The 10,005-nt window shown below is 35.3% G+C and overlaps 1 long non-coding RNA gene across 1 annotated transcript; it reads right to left on the bottom strand.

The window, feature by feature from the left end:
- Positions 1–6,991: 6,991 nt before the first annotated feature.
- Positions 6,992–9,455, bottom strand: LOC107767616 (uncharacterized). Its single transcript, XR_001643947.2, has 3 exons — positions 9,095–9,455; positions 8,640–8,689; positions 6,992–8,191 (listed from the first exon to the last, which is right to left on the bottom strand). It is a non-coding gene; the product is annotated as an uncharacterized LOC107767616 (long non-coding RNA).
- Between the last annotated feature and the right edge of the window lie 550 nt (positions 9,456–10,005).

The following is a 10,005-nucleotide window of genomic DNA, read 5'->3' on the forward strand; positions in this document are numbered from 1 at the left end:
GAGCGAATTGTATGTTGTGTGTTGAGTGTCTTTCTTCAACATCTGCTGCACATATATATAGCAGCAAAATGTTGAAGAAGACCAAATGTCCACCCTCCATGGTGGAGCAAGCATTACATGTTTGTGGAGCAAGCACTTCATGTTTGTGGAGCAAGCACCTTCATGGTGGGAAGAGTATTAGGCGGCTGCCAAATGGTCAATACACGGATTGAAAAATATCCGTTATAAATGCGGATAATCTTACGTTAATATTTACTATTAACAAATAAATTTGGTCCAAAAAATTAATCAATCAATCGATCATTTGACCAAATCCAAATCCAAATTCAAATCCGAATCCGAAGCCGAAGCCGTAGCCGTAGCCGAAGCCGAGCCGAGCGAGCGACGACGGCGACGCGAGACTTGCTTTCTTCTTAACTCTTTAAGAGCTACAAGAAGAGCAATTATATATATACCCACCAAAAATGTCTTCCTCTTCCAATATGGGATAATGTCTCATTGTCAAGAGGGGGAAACTTAAAATTTTACTCAAAATTTCATTTTTCCTCCATTTCCTATTCACCCTCATTTTAAGAATATTTCATCTTAAAAACCTCAACAATCCCCCACATGAATGGGGAATGGCTATATCACGGAAGTATGCATGAAAAAACTGTGTGATTTACAAGTAAGGATTAATCGCATCTGGATAAGTAGGTTTCCCTTTGAACTTTCCGTAGTAAACTTATGTCGGATATACTCGGTCAATCGGTAGATTTGATATCTTTGAACCGTCGATCTTTGGTGTATACCTAGACAATTATACTAGACAACCATAAGTCACACAATCAACCCTTAACCGTCTTTGGTTCTCATTGTTGTGTTCGTTTCAGCCATGAACACCGCCTGGTTTCATAAGTGCGTAGAGAACTGGCCTTACAAAGTTCTCCTTGAAGCGGCTAACACTTCACACTTACATAGGTGATTCTTAAACGTGTCATCCTGTAGATACACTATTTGATATACCCCGTATCAAATTTAGAAATCATTAAAAAGCCTTAATGCTTTATCCTTGGTACTGAATATTGTCTCATCACGAGAACGGACTAAAAATTTTATTTGACAATGTTGAACCGTCATTAATGACTTTGTTTGATCTCCTTGAACCTAGATCTTGGGATCTCTAGTCTTCTAGGTAGAGTTACCGCCACAATGACTTGTTCTCGGCCATAGCCCCATTCCCCTTGATGATTTCTCAACTACCTCTCTAGTTAGGCCTTTTGTAAGTGGATCCGACACATTATCACTTGACTTTACATAGTCAATCGTGATAATTCCTCTAGAGAGTAATTGCCTAACGGTTTTATGTCTTCGTCGTATATGACGAGATTTACCGTTATACATAACGCTCCCAGCCCTTCCAATTGCCGCTTGACTATCACAATGTATGCATATTGGTGCCAATGGTTTGGGCCAAAATGGAATGTCTTCCAAGAAATTCCGGAGCCATTCAGCTTCTTCACCGGCTTTATCTAAGGCTATGAATTCAGCCTCCATTGTAGAGCGGGCAATACATGTTTGTTTGGATGACTTCCAAGATACCGCTCCTCCACCAATAGTGAATACATATCCACTCGTGGACTTAGAATCAGTTGAACCGGTGATCCAATTTGCATCACAATATCCCTCAATCACCGCAGAAAAATTACTGTAGTGCAATTCAAAGTTCTGGGTATGTTCTAAATATCCCAAAACTCGTTTCATTGCCATCCAATGAGATTGTCCTGGATTGCTCGTATATCGACTCAGTTTACTTATAGCACAAGCTATATCTGGTCGTGTACAATTCATGATATACATTAAGCATCCCAACACACAATTCGCTCAACAAATTGGCTATACATTTGCACTCCTTCCTCTCAGCATTTTCATACGATTTTCTGAGTTTATACTCCTTCGTTCTGCATTGTTTTTAACTTCAAACAAAGTAACTGTAAGTGTGATTTGCTACCGAACTTTGTGTTCGCTGAAACACTGGGGTTTGAAGTACCGCTACACCAGTGTGTGATTCGTTCTATCCTGGGAGGAAATAATCCATTACCTTGGGTACTAGGAGGGGATTAAATTCCTTAAGGAAACACTGTGAATTCAGTGGGCTCGAATTTATTATTGTTTCATTACGTTAACTTATATTTTGCAGAATTATTATTTACAAATACAGCAATATTGGCGGGATAACAGAAATTGCAGCTAATGCTACTAACATCCATATGGACGTAATTCTTGTAACTGGAGAGTATGTATCAAAGTAGTCTAGACCTTCTCGTTGTCTATACCCTTTGACTACGAGCCTTGCCTTGAATTTATCAATAGTGCCATCATCTTTGATTTTTCTCTTAAAAATCCATTTAGAACCCAAAGGTTTATTTCCAGGAGGAAGATCAACCAATTCCCATGTATGGTTGTTCAATATGGATTCTATTTCACTATTGACTGCCTCTTTCCAAAACAATGATTCCGAAGAAGTCATAGCTTCTTTAAATGTTTGAGGCTCATTCTCCAATAAGAAAGTCACAAAATCTGGTCCAAATGAAGTAGATGTTCTTTGACGTTTACTACGTCTTGGATTCTCCTGATTACATGTACTTTCTTTTGTTTCTTCCCGAGGTCGTTTAGATCCTTCATCAAACGACTCACATTCCTTTTTATACGGATATATATTTTCAAAGAACTCAGTATTATCTGATTCTATAACCGTATTATTATGAATGTCGGGATTTTCTGATTTATGAACCAGAAATCGATATGCTTTACTATTTGTCGCATATCCTATGAAAACACAATCAACGGTTTTCGGTCCTATCTTTACCCTTTTGGGTTTAGGAACTTGCACTTTTGCCAAACACCCCCACACTTTAAAGTAATTCAAGTTGGGCTTCCTTCCTTTCCATTTTTCATATGGAATGGATTGTGTTTTGCTATGGGGCACTCGATTTAATATTCGATTAGCCGTAAGAATGGCTTCCCCCACAAGTTCTGTGGCAAACCAGAACTTATCAACAACGCATTCATCATCTCCTTTAATGTGCGATTCTTTTTTTCCGCAATCCCATTAGATTGGGGCGTGTAAGGGGCTGTTGTTTGATGAATAATTCCATATTCTAAACATATTTCTTCAAAAGGAGATTCATATTCACCACCCCTATCACTTCTTATCATTTTTACTTTCTTGTTAAGTTGCGTTTCAACTTCATTTTTGTATTGCCTGAATGCGTCTATTGCTTCATCTTTACTATTCAGTAAGTAAACATAGCAATATCGAGTACCATCGTCAATAAAAGTTATGAAATACTTCTTTCCACCGCGAGATGATATTGACTTCATGTCACAAATATCTGTGTGAATTAAGTCTAAAGGATTTGAATTCCTTTCAACTGACTTATAAGGATGTTTAACATACTTAGATTCCACACATGTTTGACATTTTGATTTTTCGCATTCAAACTTGGGCAGTACTTCCAAGTTAATCATTTTCCGCAAGGTTTTATAATTGACATGACCCAAACGTACATGCCATAAATTATTTGACTCAAGTAAGTAAGAAGAAGCTGAAATATTATTATTATTTTCCACAACCATTACATTTAGGTTGAAAAGGCCCTCGGTGAGGTAACCTTTTCCTACAAATATTTCATTCTTACTAATTACAACCTTGTTTGACACAAAAACGCACTTAAAACCGTGCTTAACAAGAAGTCCAGTAGAGACTAAATTCTTTCTCATTTCGGGAACATGAAGGACATTGTTCAAAGTCATGACCTTGCCAGAAGTCATTTTCAGAAATATCTTTCCATATCCTTCAACTTTTGCTGTTGAAGCATTTCCCATATAAACTGTCTCTCCGGGTTCAGCAAGAGCATAGGTAGCAAAAGCTTCTCTAACTGCACAAACATGGCGAGTGGCTCCTGAATCAAACCACCACAGTTTAGGATTTCCCACCAAGTTACATTCAGAAAGCATGGCACACAAGTTATCAACATCATCATGGTTTACTACCATGTTTGCTTGACCTCTTTTCTTGTCTTTCTTCGGAGCACGACACTCCGTAGACTTGTGTCCAGTTTTTCCACAGTTGTAGCAGTTTCCACTGAACCGCTTCTTGCTTGGGTTGTATTTCGGACCAGAAGCCTTCTTCCTCTTTTTGTTAGCTTCAACAATATTTGCTCCCATTATTGTTGAATTTCCACGGCCTCTCCTTTCAGCAGCTTTATTGTCCTCTTCGATTCTCAACCGAACAATGAGATCTTCAAGGGACATTTCCTTTCATTTGTGTTTCAAATAATTTTTGAAGTCCTTCCACAATGGAGGCAACTTCTCAATCATTGCTGCTACTTGGAATGCTTCGTTAATGACAAGACCTTCAGCAAGTAGATCATGAATAATCACTTGCGATTCCTGGACTTGGGTAATAACAGATTTGCTATCTACCATTTTGTAGTCCAAAAATTTTACGGAAACGAATTTCTTCATCCCGGCATCTTCAGTTTTATATTTCTTTTCAAGCGCATTCCACAATTCTTTTGACGTCTCCACGCTACTGTATACATTATACAGATTATCATCCATTCCGCTAAGAATATAATTCTTGCATAAAAAATCAGAATGCTTCCACGCTTCAATCACGAGAAAGCGTTCATTATCTGGAGTTTTATCTGGCAGATCAGGAACATCTTCCTTGATGAACTTCTGTAGACATAACGTAGTTAAGTAGAAGAACATCTTCTGCTGCCAGCGCTTGAAATCAATCCCGGAAAATTTTTCGGGTTTTTCTGCCGGTGCCAACGCCGGTGTTCGGCTTGTCGATGCGTTGGCAGTTACCATCGGAACAGCTTGGTTTTCACTTTCAGTCATCATTTTTTCTGTAAAAGAATGACACAAACAAACGTTTAATACACGTTTTCAAACTGGAGTAAAAATCACGTAGATTTTAATATCCAACAAAACGCCACGAAGGCTTAACTCTCCAAAACGGGAGTACACAAACCACAAAGGTTTTAGTTTGCAGAATAATAAGAATAACACAAATACAGAAATTAATATTAAATTCCTTAAGATTGTTACTGTGAATTCAGTGGGCTCGAATTTATTATTGTTTCATTACGTTAACTTATATTTTGCAGAATTATTATTTGCAAATACAGCAATATTGGCGGGAATAACAGTAACATAACATGTTCTATAGAAAAATTATATGTAGAAGAAACACAAGTCCATGATCAACAGTGACGTCCTCAAATTCCTCTTTAATAAGAAAAAAAATCTCATCTTAGTGTTAGACCATCAATTTAGCAAGGAAAAGATGACTGCCTATTAAAAGGACCTATAACTTGTAGCTAATATGTTATAACTACATGATGGAAGATACCCAAATTTGGGAATAGAGATAGCGAGAAACATATAGAATGAAATCCAAAGCAACTTATGTTGGCCTGAAGCCAAATGTTGTGGACGTCTCGGTAAAATTTTTCTTGTTCACATGACAATGCAAATATATTGGTGAGATAATTATAAAAAACTAAGCTCAAATTCTAGAGGAGAAATATCAATCTTGTTTTCACCTATATGCTCTTTCCTCTATACTATTGCTACATCTCCCCAGCAACTCCGTGGAAACCCATTAAGATGACATTAAATGTACTTATGGAAAATATTTTAGTAGGATTAAAGGTGGATAGATCATAGTATCTGACGATGTAGAAATACCAAAGTCAAGCTGAATGAAAGACGAATTAAATGTAACCTTCATATTACCATAAGGCATGAAAAACTACCTACCATATTTGATTGAGTCCTTTTATTTCATAAGGAACAGGAAGCTAACATGTGAATTTGAGGGTAGAACTTCCCATTACTACAGAACATCAACAACATGATCTCACACAATCGCTTTTGCTTTGTGATTCTTTTCTAAAACTACTCTTGAAATGCAATTCAAGAACATTTCCACATAACCTCAAAGAATAACTTTTTACATTTCTGTCATATATTTTTCGGCAAAGGGCCAAATATACCCCTCTACTTTCGAAAATGGTCTAAGAATACCCCTCGTTATACTATTGGGTTATTTATACCCTTACCGTCATACTTTGGGTTCAAATATACCCCTCATTTAAACGGAGGGACACATGTCATCGTCTTGTTGGTCAATTCTAAATATCCACTAATTAATTAAAAAGACTCATTACTCATACCCGAAAATTAATATTTTTTTTTTTAAAAACTGGAAAAAACTATTTATTTTTTTTTTACTAAAAACTGAAAATAACGATTTTTTTTTCCAATTTTTATAAAAAAACTGCTTTAAAAAGACTGAAAAATATTTTCTAAAACAATATTTTTGTAAAAACTGAAAAATAATTTTCTAATGCAATTAAAAACTGAAATATTTTTAACTAAAAACTGAAAAAAAAAATATATATTTGTTTTTTTAGTTTTTACAAAAACATTGCTTTAAAAAATTAATTTTCAGCTCTTTTTTTCAGTTTTTACAAAAACATTATTTTAGAAAATATTTTTCAGTTTTTTCTAAAGCGGTTTTTTTTTGTAAAAACTGAAAAAAAAATATTTTCGTTTTTTCCAGTTTTTAGAAAAAATAATTTCAGTTTTTTCCATTTTTATAAAAAAAAATTGCTTTAAAAAATTATTTTTCGGGTATGGGTAATGAATTTTTTTAATTAATTAGGAGATATTTAAAATTGACCAACAGGACGATGACACGTGTCCCTCCGTTTAAATGAGGGGTATATTTGAACCCAAAGTATGACTGCAGGGGTATAGATAACCCAATAGTATAACGGGGATATTTTTAGACCATTTTCGAAAGTAGATGGGTATATTTGGCCCTTTGCCGTATATTTTTTCCAACAGCTGAAACATTTTTAGGGGTAAAGTAATAGGCCGAATTAGAATGTTACCAAGGAATTATATGCTCAAGGATTCAGGGCTTGTCAAAGAATTGGATTTTTTTTCTCTTCTCGTGTTTTCCACCTCTCTAAATATATGAAGTAACAGACCAAACTATCAAAAAACTTTCTCCTTGTCTCACAAAATACTACTAAGTTATCCAAAATATTTCATCTCCATCATCACCTTTTTTATTTTTTTTGTTCAATCACTAAGCTCATCACTACTGCTCAAACGACTTAAGTTCTTTATGATCATTCTTGAAAGAACCAAATTACTCTCCATATTACAAAAAGTTAGCTTTTGAAAGCCCTCTTCTATTTCATAGCTCTTTGAGTTCAAAAAATAACACAACAATTTTATTAGCAGTACTTGTCAATAAAGTTAATATGTAAGCAGTAAGACAGAAGTGACAATCATTGTAACAAACAAATATATGAAGTTTCAGTTTAAACAAACAGAACTAAATACCTTATAATAGTGGAGCAACTGTGACTTTTTAGGTTAGAATGCAAGGTACCCAACGTACTCTTTTTATGTAAGAAGTATCTTCCAATTAGGATAAAAACCGAACAGAAGCATAAAAGTAACAGCAGATTCATCTACAAAGCTTGATCTTCTTCCCTCGCACAAGAACATGCGCAAGGCTATAATTCACATTAACCAGCCACACACAATTTCTTGGCGTCTTTCCGGTGTCAAATGAAGAAATCTAGTCTTTTGAAAGAGTACAATCAAAAAAGGATGTTAGTATAGTCTACTTTCTCAATGTTTTCCATTATCGCACCTTTAACTTTTGAAACCTGAGCCTTCACCTAGCAAGCTTACTAACTTCCTCTGGATGATCCACACAATATGGCATTTGCTACTTAAGTTTATTGTTGTATGTTATTGTTATGGTGAAGGCGGTTATCACTCTCAATAGCCTCAAGCATAGAGGAGGAAGTAGAGAATAACAAAAGAAATGTACATTATCCAAATTCCCTCTTCAAGCTGCTAGAAACAGCTGTAGCAGCTTTGCCTCCTCTATATTTATTGGTAAACTCATCCTTACTTCTCTCTAGAAATGTAATTAGTATCTGTTTACCAAGAGACTCGACGTCAACAATAAAGTCCATCATTGTGCCAAGTGCCAAAGAACAATTGTTGTTCAAGTCTCTATAATGCATTTCTTGGTCCTATCTATTCAGTGAGATCAGTAAGAAGCTGTCTCTGTCTAAAGAGTGAGGGGAAAAAATGACCCAAACTCCTGTCAAGAAAAGAACAACATAGAATCATTGCGTCAGCAATAACTTCATTTCACATTTTTATGATACGTTATTTAAAAGAAATGCCTAGCAAACATATATGTAGTATTCTATTAGCGGTTGGTCACTTCACTTTGAATATCTTTTGTCTTTGAAGGCTGAACATCGGACAATCAGAGATATATCCTATTGTCAGTAATATACTTTATATGTTAAAGGAATTGCCAACTTGTTTAGGTAAGTTGGTTAGAGTATATATTCATTTCTGCAAATTACATTATATATCTAGCTTTTACATTAGTGAATATCTTTCTATTATACAGGAAGAGGAGAAAACATAAATCTAAAACATATAAAAAATAAAAAGAAGCAAACTTTTTTTTCTCAAGTGCAGCAATAATGGGAGTGAATGCGCAACTGACACTGGCCATAGTAAGAAGTCCAAATTACCTTGCAGACATATAGTCAAACAACTTAGGTGCACGGTCCACCTCAAATTCCTGGTAACAAGAACAAAATTCATCAAAAAGACACAACGTATGGGAAAATCAGGCACAATAACCGACATGCTGAGGCAGATCGAGAATTTGAGGCTTATGGGTTCCTACCGTAATTTCAAATTAATATGCAATAATATCCGGGTTCACAATTAGTGCTCGGGAACCCGCAGCCAATGCTCTAGGTCCCCCTGCCGACATGCATGTGAAAATTCTAGCAAAACGTTATTGAAAAAGAATAAAACTAACCTATACACACAAATTGTGATATAACGAAAGTACAATGGATAGAAAAATGATTGCATAAATAACGCTAGAAACAAAGAGGCTACAACAGATATAAATAGAGAAATTAACAATCTCTGCAAGAGGGAAGACCAAAAAAAAAATGCACTACACTATACTCACACCGCCAGTTACGTATACATCAATACTCCATTTCCATTAGAGAACCCAATTTTAAGTATTCTCAGGGCTCTCATGCAGTAAATCACCATCATAGACCCATCAACAGAAAAAAGTCGTACTTTGAAAGAGTAAAAAATAGAGAAAAGAGGTGAAAGAAGTTCTGAAACTAACGAAGAAGACAGAAGAATCGAGTTCTTTGAACTGGAGCAGTGTAGGATGTAAAATCAGAAAGTTAGGATGTGAAATTTGTGTTAGAGCAGTACATGTGCCTGCTCAAATATAGTACACGCGTCTAATGGAAAAGCATGAGCAGTAAGATTCAATTATAGAATTACCCTTAGAAAACTTTAGAATTACCATAATACCCCTCTTCGTACACCCCAACTCTCATTTTACTATAAAAGTAAAGTAATTACTATAAGTTCGTACCCATGTTCGTCCCCGAAACTCTCGCTTCTAAAAAAATAGTAATATCTAAAGAATGTTAACACATTTCTCTGTTTGAAAACTATTTAAAATTAGTATTTCAATTCATCCTTAATGGCATGCCTTGTTTGGACGGAGAGCAGAAATTGAAAAAAAGCATATGGCTCTCAATACCTTAATTCTTAGCAAGAGCAATCTTTATACCTTATCAATATTTATCTTACATGTCAGAGTCTTTTTCTATTTCTTAAAATGAGTCGAAGAGAGTATTAATTTATATTTAATATTTCTGAAAGAAAAAACATAAGACTTAGTAGTTCGTAGTTTTTATTCAACTCAACCGTAGCAATGTTACATAGGTCCGGTCAACGATTAGACGTGTTTAAATAGTAAATTTGTTTGAATGATAACTCTTTAAAATTGGGGGACTAACAACACAATTTCGTGTAATTGCAAGTGCCTGTTTGGCTACTCAACCAAGTTTT

The sequence above is a fragment of the Nicotiana tabacum genome, chromosome 19 (assembly GCF_000715075.1).
Source record: "Nicotiana tabacum cultivar K326 chromosome 19, ASM71507v2, whole genome shotgun sequence".
Classification (NCBI taxonomy): Eukaryota; Viridiplantae; Streptophyta; class Magnoliopsida; order Solanales; family Solanaceae; genus Nicotiana; species Nicotiana tabacum.